The sequence below is a fragment of the Lithobates pipiens genome, unplaced genomic scaffold (genome assembly GCF_037356315.1).
Source record: "Lithobates pipiens isolate NorthernLeopardFrog02 unplaced genomic scaffold, aLitPip1_a1.2 Scaffold_37, whole genome shotgun sequence".
Lineage (NCBI taxonomy): Eukaryota > Metazoa > Chordata > Amphibia > Anura > Ranidae > Lithobates > Lithobates pipiens.
The window spans coordinates 8,109,445-8,132,840 of NW_027507825.1; the positions used below are offsets into that span (position 1 = coordinate 8,109,445).

The 23,396-nt window shown below is 49.0% G+C and overlaps 1 protein-coding gene across 1 annotated transcript in view; it reads right to left on the reverse strand.

Moving 5' to 3' along the window:
- LOC143956520 (tyrosinase-like) overlaps positions 1–22,629 on the reverse strand; it is a 42,089-nt gene extending 19,460 nt beyond the window's left edge. The window contains exon 1 of the mRNA XM_077466720.1: positions 22,488–22,629. The gene's annotated coding sequence lies outside the window, so the exon portion shown is untranslated. The remainder of the gene's footprint in view (positions 1–22,487) is intronic.
- Between the last annotated feature and the right edge of the window lie 767 nt (positions 22,630–23,396).

Genomic DNA, 23,396 nt, shown 5'->3' on the forward strand with positions numbered 1-23,396 from the left:
AGAACAGCAGTATACAGACAGTGCAAACAAGACAGGGACTGTGTAGGTTTGTTGTTAAGTAGAATCTGTTTGTAATTTTGAACTGTAGTAGGAGACGTTTGTAAGTTGGATGTTTGGAAGTAGGGGTCTACCCTATATGCTCTCCAGAAATTTGGGCCTAGGGTGTCAGTGTTGCCAAAACACTGTAAGCCCTCATAGTGACTCTTGGTGGGAGCTGGAACACCCTGCTGTGAACTATTATATCAAGAATTGTAATTACATGCCATTGTTGAACAGTGGTAGAAAAATTGGGCCTTTGGTGGTGGTGGTGCTGGTGCCACAACACTATAAGTCCTCACAGTTACTCTCGGTGGGCGCTGTAACGGGCCCTGCTGTGAAATATTACATCAAGAATTGTAATTACATGCACCCGTTGAACAGGGGCAGAAAAAATGGGCCTTAGGCACTGGTGCCACAACACTGCAACACCTCACAGAAACTCTAGTTGGAGAGCAGGAATGAGACCTGCTGCAAAGTATTACATCAAAAATTGTAACTACACGCCCCTGTTAAACAGGGGCTGAAAAATTGGGTCTTAGGCACTGTGGCTGGTGCCACGACACTGCAACCCCTCACAGACACTCTAGTTGGAGCGCAGGAATGAGCCCTGCTGCAAAGTATTGCATCAAAAATTGTAATTACACGGCCCTTTTAAACAGGGGCTGAAAAATTGGGCCTTAGGAACTGGTGCTGGTGCCACAACACTGCTACCCCTCACAGATATTCTAGTTGGAGCGCAGGAATGAGCCCTGCTGCAAAGTATTGCACCAAAAATTGTAATTACATGCCCCTGTTAAACAGAGGCTGAAAAATTGGGCCTTAGCCACTGGTGGCGGCGCCCAGAACCAAAAATGTTCTTGCAACCTATCAGCAGGATCATTGAGGAAGAGGATAGTCAGTCAGCATAACAGGATAGTCACTCAACATCAGAATAGGCAGTCTTGAAGGGATTACTGGATTACTGGAGCTGCCTGCGGCATAGGATCAGCAGAACACCAGAAATTGGGGTAGCTTTAGGTGCACAATGTGCAGATGACACAATACACCAACTGTAATTACTGGAGCTGCCTGCGATATAAGATCATCAGAACACCAGCAATTGGGGTAGCTTTAGGTGCAAACTGTTGAACTGTCTCTGCTGAGAATGCCTGATGTAAGGAGGGACTCCGCTGGGGGCACTTAATGGCATCTGGTGGCAGGCGACGTGGCAAGTGACACGCTCAGGGCTCCCACTTGTTCTGCATTATGGTGAGTTGAACTATTTCATTTTATATTACAATGTAATAATAGAAATCCTAGCGCCATGATGATTGAAGCACTAACACCAGGTGTTTGGAGTATCTTTATTTGCTGATTGTTAAACTTTCTGGAATACACATATTTCTATTGTAGTGTAGGATCTGGGCTTGCTGTCCCTCAATCCCTCCTTCTTTCCTTCCTTCTCTCTCCTTCCCTCCCTTCCTATCGCTTTCTTTCTCTCTCTCTCTCTCCTAGAGATGGCCCTGCGGTTCGCCTGGCGGTCAGTTCGTGGCGAATTTTGGTCGTTCGTGATTCGCCAAACCGGCAGACTTCTGGCGCTGTTCACGCGGCAGACATATCCGTTTAGATTGTGAAGAACTTTGACCCATGACACATCCATCATGGGGTACAGGACAGCCAATTGAGACATTTCAGCACATGGGCAATTGGACATCCCCCCTACCTTATAAATAGACCTGATCTGGTGGCCATTTTACATTCTGTCTTTTGTCAGTGTAGGGAAAGGACGCTGTGTGGAGCAGAGACAGTCAGTTTAATCACTAGCTAATAGCTATTACTATTAGGTCCACAAAAGTCCTTTTAAGGACTGGTATAGGTGTACAGTATATAGGGTTGTAATACACCTATAATATACTTTCTTTCAAATATAGAAAGTATATTATGGTGCACTGCTGACTGCTATGCTGCTGAGTGTTGGCCGATTCTGCAGCTTTGGTGTTTTGGAGCAGGGACAGTCTGCAAATCACTAGCTACTAGGTCCACAAAGGTCCTTTTAAGGACTGGTATAGATGTACAGTATATAGGGTTGTACACGTATAATATACTTTCTTTCAAATATAGAAAGTATATTATGGTGCACTGCTGTGCTGCTGAGTGCTGACCGATTCTGCAGCTGTCTTTTATCAGTGTAGGGACTGAGGGACAGTTTGGTGTTTTGGAGCAGGGACAGTCTGCAAATCACTAGCTACCAGGTCCACAAAGGTCCTTTTAAAGTGGTTGTAAACCCTTACAAACCACTTTGACCTACAGGTAAGCCTAGATTAAGGCTTACCTGTAGGTCCAAGAAATATCTCCTAAACCTATACGGTTTAGGAGATATTTACAAAAAGACAGCCACCGTTGTCTTTGGCGCATGTGCTGTAGACAGCGGCACGCAGGCGCACTGGGCAGGCCGCAGATTGCGGCGATATGCCGCTCGTGTCGTTTAAGGACTGGTATAGGTGTACTTTATATGGGTTGTACACGTATAATATACTTTCTTTCAAATATAGAAAGCATATTATAGTGCACTGCACTGCTGTGCTGCTGACCGATTCTGAAACTGTTGTTTCTCAGTGTAGGGAGGGACAGTTTGGTGTTTGGAGCAGGGACAGTCTGCAATTCACTAGCTACTAGCTACTATTAGGTCCACAAAGGTCCTTTTAAGGACTGGTATAGGTGTACTATTTGGTGTGCAGTAGGGATGAGCTTCGTGGTTCGAGTCGAACGTATCATCGGCTGTTCGCCCGTTCGGCGAATTCCGAACATTATGGGCCGTTCGCGCCAAATTCGTGTGGCGCTCACGGCCCACAATGCACTGCGTCATCGCAGTGCATTGCTGGCTCATGATTGGCCAAGCATGCACTGTGACCCCGCATGCTTGGCCAATCACAGCGCCAGCAGCGAGGAGAGCCATGATTGGCCACAGGCAGGATGCCTGTGGCCAATCATAGCTCAGGCTGTGTAGTACACGCCCCACACTATATAAGGCCGCCAGCGCGGCGGCCTTGTGGAGTGTGTTGGCGTCTGAAGCAGTTAGTGGGTGTTCTGTGTACCTTCAACACAGTACACACCGATCGTTATCGGACGATTTTTCATCTTGCTCTTCTGTAGTGGTTGTTGTCTGCGTACCCTGACCGCAGTATACACCGCTATATTCACCTCACCTATATAGCTAGTGATCTATCTTTTATAATAGAGCTTGCAGTCAGTAGTGTTAGGAGATAGTGCGTGCTGTCTGCGTGCTCTGTACCCAGTACACACCGCTATATCCACCTACATAGCTCTTCTCTATTTGAGCCCACTTGCCATCTGCAGGAGTTATTGGAAGTTGTGTGTGCCTCCAGCACAGCACAGTATACATCTGTATATACCCCTTTATCTCTGGTGTTCTATAATAAAGGCATCTGCAGGAGTTAGTGGGTTTTTTGTGCCTCCAGCACAATACACACCTGTATCTACCCTTTATTGCTGTTCTCTAATAGAGCCATCTGCAGGGCTTAGTGGGTGTTGTGTGACTCCATTACAGTATACCCCTTTATCTCTGGTGTTCTATAATAAAGGCATCTGCAGGAGTTAGTGGGTGTTGTGTGCCTCCAGCACAATATACACTACCCAACTGCTGTTTTACCCAACTCCCTTCAGACCATTACCATGTCTGGAAGGCCAGCAAGGAGAGGCAGACAGGCGTGAGCCGATAAAAGAGGGCAAGCAGGCTCTGTGTCTAGAGACAACAGTGCTGGTCGTGGACGCGGTGCATTGTCATCAGCATGTGGCCATGGGACACGCTTGTCCTTCTTTTCGGCAGCTGGACATGTTGAGCCGCAACATGCCAACGACTTGGTAGAGTGGATGACCAAGCCCTCTTCATCCTCCTCATCCTCTCTCACCCAGTCTCAGGGTACTAGCAAAGCAGCTGCCAACGCATCGTCTTCCCTCGTCTCAATGTCATCATCAGTGACTCCTTCCCTAGACCCACCACGTCCTCCTGAGGAGTCTCCTGAACTCTTTGAGCACAGGGTTGGGTACATGCTCCAGGAGAATGCCCAGTGTTTTGTATCTCTGATGATGACACTCAGCTAGAGGAAGGCAGTAGCGTGAATGCAGAGAGAGGGGATGCTCAAGAAGGACAGCAATCTGGCAGTCATGTTCCACAAGCTGCAGCATACTGCCAGGTTTGCTACAGCGATGAAGAGGGAGGGGATGATGAGGGCACTGACTCCACGTGGGTGCCTGGTAGGAGAGAGGAGGAGGAGGAGGCACATGTCCAACGAGGCAGGATGCCCTCCGGGGGCCAGCTTAGGGGCAGCACACCGACTGAATCACACCGCAGAGCTCCGCCTGTGCAGGGCGCTGCCTCTGCGCGTTATTCTAAAAGTTCTTTGGTGTGGGCCTTTTTTGAGACGAGTGCATCAGATCGCACCGCTGCTATTTGCAACATATATCTCAAGCGTATCTCGCGTGGCCAAAACATCAGCCGCTTGGGCACCACATGCTTGACCAGACATATGTTGACCTGCCATGCAGCTCGTTGGCAAGCGTACCTCAAAGACCCACACCAAAGAACAAAGCGGACCTCTCCTTGCACCTCATCAGCTGGGATCTCCAACCCCACTAGACCTTCAGTCCTCTCTGAAACCTGCTCTGAGAGGAATGAAGGTGTAGAATTAGGTGTGTCACAGCCAAGTGCTTCTGGGCACTCTGCTAGCAGTACACCCACGTCCGATTATAGCAGGCAAATGTCCCTGCCCCAGCTGCTGGACCGGCGAAAGAAGTTCACTCCCAGCCATCCACATGCCCAGCGGTTGAATGCTAGCTTGGCTAAATTGCTAGCACTTCAACTGCTGCCTTTTCAGTTGGTAGACTCAGCCCCCTTCCGTGAGTTTGTACAATGTGCGGTTCCTCAGTGGCAGGTCCCCAAACGCCACTTTTTCTCACGGAAGGCGATTCCGGCTCTCTACCGGCATGTGGAAGGCAATGTCCTTGCCTCGCTGGACAGGGCGGTCAGCGGTAAGGTGCATATTACCGCTGACTCATGGTCCAGCAGGCATGGACAGGGACGTTACCTGTCTTTCACGGCCCATTGGGTCACTCTTCTGGCAGCTGGGAAGGATGCAGGACAAGGTGCAGTAGTGTTGGAGGTTGTTCCGCCACCACGCCTCCAAAATGCTACTATTGGTTGTGACACACCTCTCTCCTCCACCCCCTCCTCTTCTTCTTATTCCATGGCCTCTTCCAGTGCTCTGTCCTCAGAACCAGCGGTGCTCCGTAGGCGTTCCAGGGGCTACGCAAGTACGCAGGCAAAACAATGCCATGCCATGCTTGCGCTGGTTTGTTTGGGGGACAGGAGCCACACTGGGGCGGATGTTTTGTCAGATCCTCAGGGGCAGGCCGAGAGGTGGTTGACGCCACGCCAGCTTAAGCCAGGAATGGTGGTTTGCGACAATGGCACCAACCTCCTCTCCGCCCTCCGACAGGGACAACTGACCCATGTGCCCTGTGTAGCTCACGTCCTTAACCTGGTGGTGCAGCGGTTCTTTGGCAGGTACCCAGGCTTACAGGATGTCCTGAAGCAGGCCAGGAAATTCTGTGTGCATTTCCGCCGATCATTTAATGCCTGTGCTCGGCTGGTTGAGCTCCAAAAGGAGTTGAATCTGCCCAAGAACCGCCTTATATGTGACATGCCCACCAGGTGGAACTCAACGTTGGCCATGCTGCAGCGGCTGCACACGCAGCAGAGGGCCATCAATGAGTACCTGTGCGACTACGGCACCAGGACAGGGTCAGGGGAGCTCCGTTTTTTCTCACCACGCCAGTGGGGCATGATCAGGGATGCATGCACTGTCCTGTTACCGTTTGAGGAGGCCACAAGGATGGTGAGCAGTGACAGTGCATGCATCAGTGACACTGTACCTCTTGTCCACCTCTTGGAGCATACGCTGCATGGAATAATGGACAGGGCACTTGAGGCAGAACAGAGGCAGGAAGAGGAGGACTTCCTTGCCTCTCAAGGCCCCCTTTATCCAGACAGTGTTCCTGCTGTGCCACCCATCACACAGGAAGAGGATGAGGAGGAGGAAGAGGAGGAGGAAGAGGAGGAGGAGGATGATTGTGTCAGCATGGAGGTGGAGGCTGGCACTCAGCATCAGCAGCAGCAGCAGTAGTCTTGTAGGGATGATTTACAGTCCCAAGAAACACGTGGACTTGTACGTGGCTGGGAGGAGGTAGCTGCGGATCATGTTGTCCTTAGTGACCCAGAGGACTCCGGACCGAATGCCTCAGCTAACCTACGCTGCATGGCCTCCCTGATCCTGCAAAGCCTGCGGAAGGATCCTCCTATTCTTCGGATCAAGGAGAGGGACCATTACTGGCTGGCCACTCTCCTTGATCCACGGTACAAGGGTAAGGTTGCCGACCTTATCTTGCCATCGCAGAGGGAGCAGAGGATGAGACATCTCCGGGAGGCCTTGCAGAAAGGTCTGTGCAACGCGTTCCCAGAGACTGGGAGGTTACAAACTCCTGGTCCTGGACAACGTGTTGCTGAGGCATCGGTCAGAAGGAGCGGTGGAGAAGGTGGCCGTCTGACTGATGCTTTCAGACAATTTTTTAGTCCGCAGCCCCAAGGTATGATCGGCAACCATCGCCAGCGTCTGATTTACATGGTGCAGGAATACCTAGGGGTAAGGTCAGACTTGGACACCTTTCCCACCGAAAATCCTCTGGCTTACTGGGTCTTGAGGATGGATCACTGGCCAGAGCTTGCACAGTATGCAATTGAGCTACTGGCCTGTCCTGCATCCAGCGTTCTTTCGGAACGCACCTTCAGTGCTGCTGGTGGCTTTGTTACCGATTACAGGGTGCGCCTGTCCACCGAATCAGTTGATCGACTGACCTTCATCAAGATGAATCAGTCTTGGATCACCCACAGCTACCAAGCACCTGAAGCTGATGTAACCGAATAATTTTTTTTGAAATATCACATCCCTTCAAGACTGCCTATGCTGATGCTGAGTGACTGTCCTGTTATGTTGATTGTCTATCCTCTTCCTCCTCCGCTGATATGTTGGAAGAACATTTCTGGTTCTGGTTCTGGGTGATGCCATCAGCCCAATTTTTCTGCCCCTGTTTAACAGGGGAGTTTAATTACAATTTTTGATGCAATGCTTTGCTACAGGGCTAATTCCTGCAATAAAAATAGAGTATATGGGAGAGGTTGCAGTGTCGTGGCACCAGCACCAGTGCCTAAGGCCCAATTTTTCTGCCCCTGTTTAACAGGGGCGTTTAATTACAATTTTTGATGCAATGCTTCGCAGCAGGGCTAATTCCTGCAATAAAACAAGAGTATATGGGAGAGGTTGCAGTGTTGTGGCACCAGCACCAGTGCCTAAGGCCCAATTTTTCTGCCCCTGTTTAACAGGGGCGTTTAATTACAATTTTTGATGCAATGCTTTGCAGCAGGGCTAATTCCTGCAATAAAACAAGAGTATATGGGAGAGGTTGCAGTGTGGGGGCACCAGCACCAGTGCCTAAGGCCCAATTTTTCTGTCCCTGTTTAACAGGGGCGTTTAATTACAATTTTTGATGCAATGCTTTGCAGCAGGGCTAATTCCTGCAATAAAACAAGAGTATATGGGAGAGGTTGCAGTGTCGTGGCACCAGCACCAGTGCCTAAGGCCCAATTTTTCTGCTCCTGTTTAACAGGGGTGTTTAAGTACAATTTTTGATGCAATGCTTTGCAGCAGGGCTAATTCCTGCAATAAAACTAGAGTATATGGGAGAGGTTGCAGTGTGGTGGCACCAGCACCAGTGCCTAAGGCCCAATTTTTATGCCCCTGTTTAACAGGGACATGTAATTACAATTCTTAATATAATATTTCACAGGAGGGCCCCTTCCTGTGCCCACCCAGAGTAACAGTGAGGACTTATAGTGTTGTGGCACCAGCACCACAACCACCAAAGGTCAATTTTTCTACCACTGTTCAACAATGGCATGTAATTACAATTCTTGATATAATCGTTCACAGCAGGGCGCTCCAGCGCCCACCAAGAGTCACTTTGAGGGCTTACAATGTTGTGGCAAAACCAACACCTTGTTCCGCCATTTCTGCAGAGCATATAGGGCAGGCCCCTACTTTCAAACATCTAACTTACAAACATCTCCTACTTGCAAACGGAAGGAGACAACAGCAAGTGAGATGAAAAAAGATGGACGACAAAACAAATTATACAGGGGTGATAACCCTTCCCTATGTTTTCCAAAAAGCTTAAAAATAGTTTTTTTGACTGGAGCTACACTTTACAAATGTACCAGTTGAAAATTACAAACAGATTCAACTTAACACAACAAATCTACACAGTCCCTGTCTTGTTTGCACCGCCTGTATACTGCTGTTCTGAGTATATAGGGCCTGGGGGCCACACGCATTTCCTTTTTTTAATATGGGTACGGGGTTCCCCTTAATATGCGTACAAGACCCAAAGGGGCTGGTAATGGGCAGGGAGGGCTACCCATGCCATTTTTCTCAATGATTTTCAACCATATTGCAGGAACCAGATATAACATTAAAACCGCAAGCAGTTTTAAATGATGTTATTTCCGTTTAATGTCATTTTGTGCAGGGACTGTTCTAAACACGGGAAACACGTGGCACTTCACAGGCATACTACAGACACCCCCCAGGCACCATATTTAAAGGAATAATTCACTTTTTTTCCCACTTTAATCATCATTAAAATCAGTGCTCCCGCCAAAACGGCCATTTTTAAAAACATTTTAGGCATTGACCCATGTCCCCTGGGGCAGGAGCCAGGTCCCCAAACCCTTTTTAGGACACTATCTTGCATATTAGCCGTTAAAATTAGCACTTTTAATTTCGAACGTTCGAGTCCCATAGACTTCAATGGGGTTCTAACGTTCGTACGAATTTGGGGTCCGTTCGAAAGTTCTGATGCGAACCGAACCGGGGGGTGTTCGGCTCATCCCTAGTGTGCAGTATATAGGGGTGTAATACACATATAAAATACTTGCAAATATAGAAAGCATAGTATAGTGCATTTTCACTGTGCAGCATTTGTGACTGCTGAGCGGTTCTGCAGCGATACTACAAAGAGTGACAAACGCAATTAAATTTTTTTTTTATAACTGATGTGATAGACCAGTGGCCCCCCAAAATGACCATTTGAAGCGGGGTGTTATATACCTTCTTCCACATACATACTCTCTATCATGGTGCTGGTGTCAGTGCTCTCTATATCGGTGCTGGTGTCAGTGCTCTCTATCTCGGTGCTGGTGTGGTCTCAGTGCTCTCTATCATGGTGCTGGTGTCAGTGCTCTCACGGTGCTGGTGTCAGTGCTCTCTATAATGGTGCTGGTGTCAGTGCTCTCTATCTTGGTGCTGGTGTCAGTGCTCTCTATCACGGTGCTGGTGTTACTGCTCAGTCTCTATCGTGGTGCTGGTTTCAGACAGTGAGGGAGATAGCAGCGGAGAAGCCAATCAGCAGGCAGTGCCAGCACCATGGCTGAGGATCAGCACTGGACTGGCACCTCCGGACCACCGCAGTGGAGCCCTGCATAGGTGGGGGTAAGGGCCGGGCAGAAGGAGGGGCTCAAGCACAGGTTGGCACACTGGGACACTGGCACAGGACTGGGCTGCCCTGACTGCGGCACTGATCATCTCCTGCACCCCCTTCATAGCCTGCCCTGACCTTGCCTCTCCTCCATGGCCTTCATGCACTCCTGAATTGTCAAAATTTCACAGATAAAAAAAGAATGCTTGTCGTTGTCGATCCCAGATTCACTTAATACTTTTGTTATGTCAGTGTCCATGTTGTGGGACTATGTATGCACAGCTAGTAAGTATTTTGTGGCTGAAAATATGACCTGGAGGTTTTTAAGGTTCGCCTGCCATTAAAGTCAATGGGGTCCGCCGCGAACCTTGCGGTTCGTGAACTTTTGGCCGCGTTCGCGGTTCGCGTTTGCGAAACGTCCCGTCGGAAGTTCGTCCATCACTACTCTCTCCCTCCCTCTTCCCCCCATCCCTTGTTCATCTCAGACTCTAACCACATCCCCTTTGAGCCATGCCACTTTAAGCCACGGCCAACATTCCTCTTAAACCACACCAATTTTTCACCGCGGCACTTACCGTATTTTTCTTTCCCCGCTATAACACATCTACAACTGAATGCCCTGCCCACTAATTATGACAAGATCCCACCTACGGGAAAAAAAGTGTCCTAAATGTTTGTACAATGTCGGCAAATATGTGAATGTAGGTTTGCTTACACTCTACTCCCCCTAGTCACACAAACTGCATGACCAGGGTAGATAAGATGTTCCACCTTCTTGTGACTGCTAACCATTGTATATTCCACCGTTAACCTCACTTAACTTTACCTACAATTAACTAGACCACACTTGAGATGGAGTATAACTGGCCATAGCAGCCTTTTTATAAAAAAATATAAAATATATAACAATCTTTTTACATAACAAAACTCCAACTATCAGTTGCTCCCCCCTGGTGGTCTTTGATGGAACTTCCCAACTTAACTCTGTTCCACTTCTACAAAGCAGCCATTTTTCCATACTAGGCCTCCAGCCATGTAACACCAGCTCAGAGACAACTCATTACCCGCAGTGCAACCATTACCATCATCCAGCTAAACCATGTTAGCTGGAATAGACCAGAGGGCCCATACCATCGATGAGTCCCTCACACTTCCATCTCATAGGTTATCTTGCCACCATTAGGGATGTGGTTCGTGTTCTCACGTTTGACTCAAACATCGGCTGTTTGATCATTCGAAGATCGAACATTATGGGCCGTTTACGCCAAATTCGAGAGGCGCATCACGGGCCATAAGGCTCTGCATCATCGCAGTGGTTTGCTGGCTGATGATTGGCCAAGCATGCACTATGACCATGCTTTGGCCAATCACAGCACCATAAGCAAACAGAGCAATGATTGGCCAAAGGCATGTGTTCCGGCATTGAGAGAGAGTGTCATTTAATTTAATTTAGATAGCTTGATCAGACAGTTGATTCAGTTAGCTCCAGTATATTTAGTATATATATATATATATATATATATATATATATATATATATATATATATATATATATATATATATATATATATATACTGTATACAGTTTAGCTAGATCTCACTGCAGAGCATTCCTGGTGTACTGTTCCTAATATACTACAGGCAGGCAGTTCATTCAGTTAGCTGCAGTATATTCAGTACTGTATCCTGTGCAGCTAGATCTCACTGCAGACCATTCCTGTTGTTCTGTTCCTAATATACTACAGGCAGGCAGTTCATTCAGTTAGCTGCAGTATATTCAATATACTGTATCCAGTTTAGCTAGATCTCACTGCAGACCGTTACTGGTTGTTCTGTTCCTAATATACTACAGGTAGACAGTTCACTCAGTTAGCTGCAGTATATTCAGTATACTGTATCCAGTTTAGCTAGATCTCACTGCAGACCGTTCCTGTTGTTCTCTTCCTAATATAATACAGGCAGGCAGTTGATTCAGTTAGCTGCAGTATATTCAGTATATATATATATGCAGCTACATCTCACTGCAGGCCATTCCTGGTGTACCTATTCAAATACATTACAAATACAGTATGTCTGGAAGGCCAACAAGGAGAGGCAGACGCTCACAGGCCATTAAAAGAGGGCAAGCAGGCTCTGTATCTACATCCAACATTGCTGATCATGGACACGGTGCATCCTCAGCACGTGGCTGTGGGGCACGCTTGTCCTTTTTTTCAGCACCTGGCTGTGTTGAGCCACAACATGCAGAAGAGTTGGTAGAGTGGATGATCAAGCAGTCCTGATCCAGCGTTTTGAAGGCTACGATGATGGTACCCAGTATGAGGAAGGCAGTAACATGGGCCCAGAGAGAGGGAGTGCCCAAGAAGGACACCAAACTGGCAGTCATGTTCCCCCAGCTGAAGCATGGTGCCAGGTTTACTCCAGTGATGAAGAGGGAGGGGATGATGAGGTCACTGACTCTACGTGGGTGCCTGATAGGAGAGAGGAGGAGGAGGAGGAGGCACATCTCCAATGAGGCAGGATGCCCTCCAGGGGCCAGCTTAAGGGCAGCCAACCGACTCTGCAGAGCTCTGCATGTGCAGGGCGCTGCTGACTCCACGTGTTTTTCCAAAAGTTCTTTGGTGTGGGCCTTTTTTGAGAAGTGTGCAGCAGATCACACCATTGTTTGCAACATATGTCTGAAGCGTATCAAGCGTGGCCAAAACAGCAGCTGCTTGGGCACCACATGCTTGACCAGACATATGTCGAACTCCATTGCGGTCCGTTGGCAAGTATACTTAAAAGACCCACACCAAAGAACAAGGCGTACCTCTCCTTGCTCCTCATCAGCTAGGATCTCCAACCCCACTATACCTTCAGTTCTCTCAGAAACCTGCACTGGGCGAAATGAAGGTGTAGAATTAGGTGTGCCAAGTACACCAACGTCTGATTGTAGCAGGCAAATTTCCCTACCCCAGTTGCTAAACCAGCAAAAGAAATTTGGTCCCAGCCATTCACATGCCCAGGGACTGAATGCTAGCTTGGCTAAATTGCTAGCACTCCAACTGCTGCCTTTTCAGCTGGTAGACTTTGCCCCCTTTTGTGAATTTGTGGAATGTGCGGTACCTCAGTGGCAGGTTCCCAAACGCCACTTTTTTTCACGGAAGGCGATTCCGGCTCTCTACTGGCATGTGGAAGGCAATGTCTTGGCCTTGCTGGACAGGGCGGCCAGCGGTAAGATGCATATTACCACTGAATCATGGTCCAGCAGGCATGGACAGGGACTTTCACGGTGCACTGGGTGACCCTACTGGCAGCTGGAAAGGATACAGGACAGGGTGCAGTATTGTTGGAGCTTGTTCCACCACCACGCTTCCAAAATACTACTAGTGGTGATTCTAACACACCTCATGGCATCTTTGTGCCTGAGTGCTTGCGTAGCCCCTTGAACGCCTCCTCCACCCCCTCCTCTTCTTCTTCCTCCATGGCCTCTTCCTCTATAGATTTGTCCTTGGAACCAGCGATGCTCCGTAGGCCTTCAAGGGGCTACGCAAGCACTCTGGCACAAAGATGCCACGAGGTGCTTGAGCTGGTGTGCTTAGGGGACAGGAGCCACACTTGGGCAGAGATTCTGTCAGCTCTGAAGGGGCAGGCTCAAAGGTGGTTGATGCCATGCCAGCTTCAGGCAGGAATGGTGGTTTGCGACAATGGCACCAACCCATGTTCCCTGTTTGGCTCACGTCCTTAATCTGGTGGTGCAGCATTTTTGTGCAGGTACCCGGGCTTACAGGATCTCCTGAGGCAGGCCAGGAAAGTCTGTGTGCATTTTCGCCGGTCATATAATGCCAGTGCTCGGCTGGCTGACCTCCAAAAGGAATACAACCTGCCCAAGAACTGCGTAAACAAGACAGGGATTGTGTAGATTTGTTGTGTTAAGTTGAATCTGTATGTAATTTTGAACTGGTACATTTTTAAAGTGTAGCCCCAGTCAAAAAATCTATTTTTAAACTTTTTGGAAAACATAGTGAAGGGTTATCACCCCTGTATAATTTGTTTTGCTGTCCGTCTTTTTTTGATCTCACTTCTTGTTGTCTCCTTCTGTTTGCAAGTAGGAGACGTTTGTAAGTTGGATGTTTGAAGGTAGGGGCCTGCCCTATATGCTCTGCAGAAATGGCGGAACAAGGTGTTGGTGTTGCCACAACATTGTAAGCCCTCAAAGTGACTCTTGGTGGGCACTGGAGCGCCCTGCTGTGAACGATTATATCCAAGAATTGTAATTACCATCCATTGTTGAACAGTGGTAGAAAAATGTACCTTTGGTGGTTGTGGTGCTGGTGCCACAACACTATTAGTCTTCACAGTTACTCTGGGTGGGCACAGGAACGGGCCCTCCTGTGAAATATTATATCAAGAATTGTAATTACATGCCCCTGTTAAACAGGGGCTGAAAAAATGGGCTGCTGGCACTGGTGCTGGTGCCACAACACTGCAACCTCTCCCATATACTCTAGTTGTGGTGCAGGAATGAGCCCTGCTGCAAAGCATTGCATCAAAAATTGTAATTAAACGCCCCTGTTAAACAGGGGCAGAAAAATTGGGCCTGGTGCCACGACACTGCAACCTCTCCCATATACTCTAGTTGTGGTGCAGGAATGAGCCCTGCTGCAAAGCATTGCATCAAAAATTGTAATTAAACGTCCCTGTTAAACAGGGGCTGAAAAATTGGGCTGCTGGCACTGGTGCTGGTGCAACGACACTGCAACCTCTCCCATATACTCTAGTTTTGGTGCAGGAATGAGCCTTGCTGCAAAGCATTGCATCAAAAATTGTAATTAAATGCCCCTGTTAAACAGGGGCAGAAAAATTGGGCTGCTGTCACTGGTGCTGGTGCCACGACACTGCAACATCTCCCATATACTCTATTTGGAGTGCAGGAATGAGCCCTGCTGCAAAGCATTGCATCAAAAATTGTAATTGCATGCCCCTGTTAAACAGGGGCTGAAAAATTGGGCTTGTGGAATCACCAAGAACCAAAAATGTTCTTCCAACATATCAGCGGAGGAGGAAGAGGATAGACAATCAACGTAACAGGACAGTCACTCAGCATCAGCATAGGCAGTCTTGAAGGGATGTGATATTTCAAAAAAAATTATTCGGTTACATCAGCTTCAGGTGCTTGGTAGCTGTGGGTGATCCAAGACTGATTCATCTTGATGAAGGTCAGTCGATCAACTGAAACGGTGGACAGGCGCACCCTGTGATCGGTAACAAAGCCACCAGCAGCACTGAAGGTGCGTTCCGAAAAAACGCTGGATGCAGGACAGGCCAGTAGCTCAATTGCATACTGTGCAAGCTCTGGCCAGTGATCCATCCTCAAGACCCAGTAAGCCAGAGGTTTTTCGGTGGGAAAGGTGTCCAAGTCTGACCTTGCCCCTAGGTATTCCTGCACCATGTAAATCAGACGCTGGCGATGGTTGCTGGAACCGATCATACCTTGGGACTAAAAAATTGTCTGAACGCATCGGTCAGACGGCCACCTTCTCCACCGCTCCTTCTGACTAATGCCTCAGCAACACGGTGACCAGGACCAGGAGTTTGTAACCTCCCAGTCTCTAGGAACGCGTTGCACAGACCTTTCTGCAAGGCCTCCCGGAGATGTCTCATCCTCTGCTCCCTCTGCGATGGCAAGATAAGGTCGGCAACCTTACCCTTGTACCGTGGATCAAGGAGAGTGGCCAGCTAGTAATGGTCCCTCTCCTTGATCCGAAGAATACGAGGATCCTTCCGCAGGCTTTGCAGGATCAGGGAGGCCATGAAGCGTAGGTTAGCTGAGGCATTCGGTCCGGAGTCCTCTGGGTCACTAAGGACAACATGATCCGCAGCTACCTCCTCCCAGCCACGTACAAGTCCACGGGTTTCTTGGGACTGTAAATCATCCCTACAAGACTGCTGCTACTGCTGCTGCTGCTGCTGAGTGCCAGCCTCCACCTCCATGCTGACACAATCATCCTCCTCCTCATCCTCTTCCTGTGTGATGGGTGGCACAGCAGGATAAAGGGGGCCTTGAGAGGCATACATCTGCCTCAAGTGCTCTGTCCATTATTCCATGCAGCGTATGCTCCAAGAAGTGGACAAGAGGTACAGTGTCACTGATGCATGCACTGTCACTGCTCACCATCCTTGTGGCCTCCTCAAACGGTGACAGGACAGTGGATGCATCCCTGATCATGCCCCACTGGCATGGTGAGAAAAAACCGAGCTCCCCTGACCCTGTCCTGGTGCCGTAGTCGCACAGGTACTCATTGATGGCCCTCTGGTGCGCGTGCAGCCGCTGCAGCATGGCCAACGTTGAGTTCCACCTGGTGGGCATGTCACATATAAGGCGGTTCTTGGGCAGGTTCAACTCCTTTTGGAGCTCAGCCAGCCGAGCACAGGCATTAAATGATCGGCGGAAATGCACACAGACTTTCCTGGCCTGCTTCAGGACATCCCGTAAGCCCGGGTACCTGACCAAGGACCACCAGGTTAAGGACGTGAGCCACACAGGGCACATGGGTCAGTTGTCCCTGTCGGAGAGCGGAGAGGAGGTTGGTGCCATTGTCGCAAACCACCATTCCTGGCTTAAGCTGGCGTGGCGTCAACCACCTCTTGGCCTGCCCCTGCAGAGCTGACAAAATATCTGCCCCAGTGTGGCTCCTGTCCCCCAAACAAACCAGCGCAAGCACGGCATGGCATTCTTTTGCCTGCGTACTTGCGTAGCCCCTGGAACGCCTAGAGAGCACCGCTGGTTCTGAGGACAGAGCACTGGAAGAGGCCATGGAATAAGAAGAAGAGGAGGGGGTGGAGGAGAGAGGTGTGTCACAACCAATAGCATTTTGGAGGCGTGGTGGCGGAACAACCTCCAACACTACTGCACCTTGTCCTCTGCCAGAAGAGTGACCCAATGGGCCGTGAAAGACAGGTAACGTCCCTGTCCATGCCTGCTGGACCATGAGTCAGCGGTAATATGCACCTTACCACTGACCGCCCTGTCCAGCGAGGCAAGGACATTGCCTTCCACATGGCGGTAGAGAGCCGGAATCGCCTTCCGTGAGAAAAAGTGGCGTTTGTGGACCTGCCACTGAGGAACCGCACATTGTACAAACTCACGGAAGGGGGCCGAGTCTACCAACTGAAAAGGGAGCAGTTGAAGTGCTAGCAATTTAGCCAAGCTAGCATTCAACCGCTGGGCATGTGGATGGCTGGGAATGAACTTCTTTAGACGGTCCAGCAGCTGGGGCAGGGACATTTGCCTGCTATAATCGGACGTGGGTTTACTGCTGGCAGAGGGCCCGGAAGCACTTGGCTGTGACACACCTAATTCTACACCTTCATTCCTCTCAGAGCAGGTTTCAGAGAGGACTGAAGGTCTAGTGGGGTTGGAGATCCCAGCTGATGAGGAGCAAGGAGAGGTCCGCTTTGTTCTTTGGTGTGGGTCTTTGAGGTACGCTTGCCAACGAGCTGCATGGCAGGTCAACATATGTCTGGTCAAGCATGTGGTGCCCAAGCGGCTGATGTTTTGGCCACGCGAGATACACTTGAGACATATGTTGCAAATAGCAGCGGTGCTATCTCATGCACTCGTCTCAAAAAAGGCCCACACCAAAGAACTTTTAGAATAACACGCCGAGGTAGCGCCCTGCACAGGCGGAGCTCTGCGGTGTGATTCAGTCGGTGTGATGCCCCTAAGCTGGCCCCCGGAGGGCATCCTGCCTTGTTGGACATGTGCCTCCTCCTCCTCCTCCCTCCTACCAGGCACCCACTTGGAGTCAGTGCCCTCATCATCCCCTCCCTCTTCATCGCTGGAGCAAACCTGGCAGTATGCTGCAGCTTGTGGAACATGACTGCCAGATTGCTGTCCTTCTTGAGCATCCCCTCTCTCTGCACTCACGCTACTGCCTTCCTCTAGCTAAGTATCATCATCAGAGCCTACAAAAAACTGGGCATCCTCCTGGAGCATGTACCCAACACTGTGCTCAAAGAGTTCAGGAGACTCCTCAGGAGGACGTGGTGGGTCTAGGGAAGGAGTCACTGATGATGACATTGAGAGGAGGGAAGACGATGCGTTGGCAGCTTCTTTTCTAGTACCCTGAGCCTGGGTGAGAGAGGATGAGGAGGATGAAGAGGGCTTGGCCATCCACTCTACCAAGTCTTCGGCATGTTGCGGCTCAACATGTCCAGCTGCCGAAAAGAAGGACAAGCGTGTCCCATGGCCACGTGCTGATGATGACGATGCACTGCGTCCACGACCAGCACTGTTGTCTCTAGACACAGAGCCTGCTTGCCATCTTTTATCGGCTCGCGCCTGTCTGCCTCTCCTTGTTGGCCTTCCAGACATGGTAATGGCCTGAAGGGAGATGGGAAAACCAGCAATTGGGTAGTGTATATTGTGCTGGAGGCACACAACACCCACTAACTCCTGCAGATGGCAGATGGCTCAATTAGAGAAGAGCTATATAGGTGGATATAACGGTGTATACTGCGATCAGGGCACGCAGACAGCACGCACAATCTCCTACAACTGACTGCAAGCTCTATTAAAACAGAGCAAGATAGCTAGCTATATAGGTGGATATAACGGTGTATGCTGCGGTCAGGGCACGCAGACAGCAAGCACAATCTCCTACAACTGACTGCAAGCTCTATTAAAAAAGAGCAAGATAGCTAGCTATATAGGGGGATATAACAGTGTATACTGCGGTCAGGGCACGCAGACAGCATGCACAATCTCCTACAACTGACTGCAAGCTCTATTAAAAAAAGAGCAATATAGCTAGCTATATAGGTGGATATAATGGTGTATACTGCGGTCAGGGCACGCAGACAACACCCACTACAGAAGAGCAAGAATGCAAAATCAGCCGATAACGAACGGTGTGTACTGTGTTGAAGGTACACAGAACACCCACTAACTCCTACAGACGCCAACACACTACACAAGGCCGCCACGCTGGCGGCCTTATATAGTGTGGGGCGTGTACTACACAGCCTGAGCTATGATTGGCCACAGGCAGGAGGCTCTCCTCACTGCCGGCACTGTGATTGGCACAGCATGCGGGGGTCACAGTGCATGCTTGGCCAATCATGAGCCAGCAATGCACTGCGATGACGCAGTGCATTGTGGGCCGTGAGCGCCACACGAATTTGGTGCGAACGGCCCATAACGTTCGGTATTCGCTGAACGGGCGAACAGCCGATGTTCGAGTCGAACGTATGTTCGACTCGAACACGAAGCTCATCCCTAGTGGTGAGATTGCACCTCGAGTAATGAGTGATATACATGGCTGAATTTATGGATCATCCAAGATTGCACATAGAGATATGGACAATTCATGTATGTTTTTTTTTTTTTTTGTATATACACTTTTTATATTTCTATATTCATTTGTGTTAACGTGATACTAAAGTCTAGTTTTTGTTTGTTTACAAATATCAAACATGTTATGCTTATCTGCTCTGTGCAGTTGGTTTTGCACAGAGCAGCCTGGGTCCTCTTGTTGGACCCCTCGCGGCACTCCTGGCACCTCCCTCCTGCCTCCTGTCCCACAGCAAGCAGCTTGCTATGGGGGCACCCGAGCTTAGCCACTGCTCTGTGTGTCCACTTAGATGCGTCTCGGCCCCACCCTCTCTCTCTCCTCATTGGCTCACTGACCTTGATCCTGATCCTGCTGCTGTCTCAGCCAATGAGAAGGGAGAGCTGAAGGTCTCATGCAACATCGCTGGATCGAGATGGGGCTCAGGTAAGTATTAGGGGGCTGCTGCACACAGAAGGTTGTTTTTTTTTATCTTAATGCATACAATGCATCTTCTGCCTTCAGAACCACTTTAATTTATATTTAATATTTTTGTTTAATTATTAAACCCCTTAGTGTTTTAGTTGTGCGCATTGAGCACAAAAGCTAAAAAGAAAAAAAAAAGTTCCCAGTAAAATATTTATTGAAATTCTTACCCTGTTACTTGCAGTTTACACCTTTTAATGCTGCTGGCTCCTGCAATCTCAGTGTGGCTTCTGTTAACTTACGGTTAACAGGGGACACAGTGCAGTCTCTAGTCAGTTGGTTAGCTTGGAAGGGGGAGGAGAAGGGAGGGATAGGAGAGTGCCTTGTCACCCTAGGCTACAGGGCTGTGTGTGTCTATTGAGGCACACAGCATAGGGTGACAGCTCTGGTGCCTGCATGCAAGGGTGGCTTCATAGGATGATGCAAGGGGCAGGCAGGAGAGGCCTCTTCCCCGTGCACTTTAGCATCATATGAGGTGGGGGGGCGCCACAAGGAGATGGTGTGGGAGGGGACTTATGATAGTAGGGGGAATTAGTAGGGTGGCAGGGGGTACATTTTGGTCTAGGAGAGGAAATTTAGGGAGGAGGGGTGCTAAAAGTGGTAATTTAGGGGGATTTTTGTTTGGAGGGGGATAAGAAGATGTGTGCTAGAAAGGGAGGATTTGGGGAGAATTTGTGCTGGGAGGGGGGATTTGAAGTGGGTGGGGGGGGATGTGCACTAAGAGGGAACATTTTAGGGGTAGAGGAATTGTGCTAGGATCATTGATTTTGTTTTTTTGTTTTTTTCTTTTTGGGGAGGGGGCATTTAAAATGGTGGGATTTGGAGGATAGGGGGGCAAAAGACTGAGAGAGGAGATTTCAGCAGGGGGGTAGATTTGTACTGGAAGGGGAAATTTATACTTGGAGAGTAAGCATGCAGATTAGTGCTCAGTGCTTTTGTGAGGAGATGTTTGACACATAATACTCATACATTTTGAGGGGGGGTTCCAGGTTGGCATGTTCGCCCTGGGCTCTAGATGACCTTGTCCCAGCACTGGTGCCAGGACTTTTTTTCTCAGAGAATAGGTGCAGGTACTAACCGTCTCTTGGTTACCCTTCAGCAGCCAGCAACAGTAGATCCCTGATAACAACAACTGACCCATAGGTGTGCGCAGCCAAATTGCATTAGGGTGTGCACCAGTGGTGCCCCTTCCATTAGGGGTGGATGGGCGCAGCCCCTCAATTTACATGCAGGGTGCCTGATGCATAAATTCTAATGAGGGGGATTTGAAGCATGTGATTAGATCCAGAGGCTCTAATAGGCTTCAGAAAACCCACTGTTCCGCCCACCCCACCCAGTTGTGTAACAATAGCGAATGAATGTTCACTATTGTCACATTGATTCTCCTCCCGGCGAATTGGGAAGCAGGTCGAGGTTGGCCTTATGCCGCGTACACACGACCGGACTTTTCAGCAGAAAAGGGCCGACAGTCTTCCCGACAGACTTCCAATGGAGTTACGGTGGACTTCCGACCTAACGGACTTTCCCACACACGAACGGACCAAAGTCCGTTCATTTTGAGCGTGATGACGTATGACGGGACTAGAAAAGGAAGTTCAATAGCCAGTAGCCAATAGCTGCCCTTGTGTCGTATTTGGTCTGTCGGACCAGCATACAAACGAACGGTTTTCCCAATAGAAATGGATTCCGTCGGACAAATTTGAAACTGAAACAGATTGTTCTATTTCTAGGTCCGTCTGAATTTTTGAAGAAAAAAGTCAGATGAAGCCCACAAACGATCGTAATATCCGACGGAATGATTCAGTCGGACCTTTTCTGACGGAAAGTCCGGTCGTGTGTACGCGGCATTATGCTTTGCACATTTCGGCCGGTTCTTCATGAATTGGCCAATGAGAATCACTTCTTATGTCTGGAATCCCAGAAGAATGGAGCCTCAAAAGGATTCTCACTGACTCAGATTTTTTTTTTAGTTCAGTCTGTAAATTGTGTATGGACGGCTTTACCTTTTCACCTGTTTTGTGATAAGGTGAACCAACCCATTAAGAACATTGGCAATGCTACCATGCAGTGGCGTAACTAGAACCTTCAGGGCCCCGATGCAAGAAACCATGAAGGGCCCCCTAAACCCCAGCCAGGGCCCGTCCCTCTGAGTCTGGCGGTGGAACTCCAGGGTGTGGTCACAGGTATGACCTTTGTGAGCCCTGTAGTTCCACCACTGGTATCAGTATTTTTTTTTTATTATTTTTTTTTCATTTTTAGGTGCCCCCTTGGGGGACTGTCCCTAGGCAGGATGGGGTCCCCGTCCCCAGAATAGATGAGGTCCTTTTCTCCAGGGCAGATGAAGTTACTGCCCCCAGGTGAGAAGGGGTCCTTGTTCCCAGGAGAGGTGGGGGTCCCGGTCCCCACGTGAGAAGGGGTCCCTGTCCCCAGGGAGAGATGGACGGGGTATGTAATGGTGTGTGGGGGATGGGGTCCTCTCACTCACCATGACCAAGCTGTAGGCCGCGCACTCATCCATGTTGGCCTGGGCTCCATCCAGTGTGCTGGACGGGTGATCAGCATATCTCCCAAAAAGACCTTTCATCATCTGTGTATGACGGGGGAGGAGGGGGGCTGGCAGACAAGCCTGCAGTGTCCTCCGGGGAGCCGTCTCTCATAGGGCTACACTGCATCTGTGTGCTTAAAGTTTGTTTACCCGGGAGAAGTATGCAGTGCAGTGTTGGCCGGACTCTGGCTGGGGAGAACAGACATCGGACTGAGCGGCAATGCATGGAGCAGGAGAGGGGTACTCTGAGGAGCCGGCCGAGGACACAGGTCATGTGGGGAATGCACAACTAAAGAGCAGCCAGTGCGATAGTCGAGCATGGAGCTCTGCTAGTCACCCTCTACCTCCAGCCACCCATGTGCATGGTGCACTGGTAACCCTAGCTGGCTGCCTATGCTGCTGCCAGCCATATGTAGAGGGGGCTGCATGGGCCCCCTGCATCACAGGGCCCAGTTGCGGTCGCGACTGCTGCACCCCCTATAGTTACGCCCCTGCTACCATGGCAAAAAAATAAAAACTTACTTGTGTCCGGGAATGGACGTCTCTTCTGTCAGGATGAAAGACTTCTTGCTGATATGGATATAATTCTGAGGATTTCTCCTTTGTGCTTCGGCTTATAAAGTCAGAAAATTAACATAAATAATCAATACATCCCAGAAAAGGCATGACCAAGAATCCAATGTAGCCAATAAAAAGAACGTATTCCATTCAGAAAGGAAACTGTTAACTTTTATTTTACAGCATGTAGTGTAAGCAAACATAGTATTTTTAATCTTGGTAAAATTCCCTAGAAACTGAAAGTTTATTTGCTTAAATTTATGTACAGTAGAGCACAAGTCGATTTATGTTGTAACATTACATAGGTCAAGGGCTGCAGATACTCTAGGTCTCGCTTCCCACATGGATGAGACCTTCTATATTGTTGGGAACAAGGAACACATACAGTGCCTTGCAAAAGCATTCAACCCCTCCCCCCCCCTTTGAATTTTTACCTATTTTGTTACATTGCAGCCTTTAGTTAAAAAATTTTTTATCTGAATTATATGTGATGGATCAGAACACAATAGTCTAAGTTGGTGAAGTAAAATTAGAAAAATATTTACATGAAACTATTTTTCAGACATACCTGTATAAGCCTGATAATTGGCATGTGCGTATGTATTCACCCCCTTTGTTATGAAGCCCATAAAAAGCTCTGGTGCAACCAATTACCTTCAGTCACGTAATTAGGCAAATGATGTCCACCTGTGTGCAATCTAATGCCGCGTACACACGATCTGACTTTGCGACAGACTTGGTCCGGCGGACCGGAAATCCGTTGGACAATCCGTTTGTGTGTGGGCTCTAGTGGACTTTTTTTTCCCCAAAAGTCAGATTGACCTAGAAATAAAACATGTTTCAAATCTATCCGACGGACTAAAAAACGGGAAA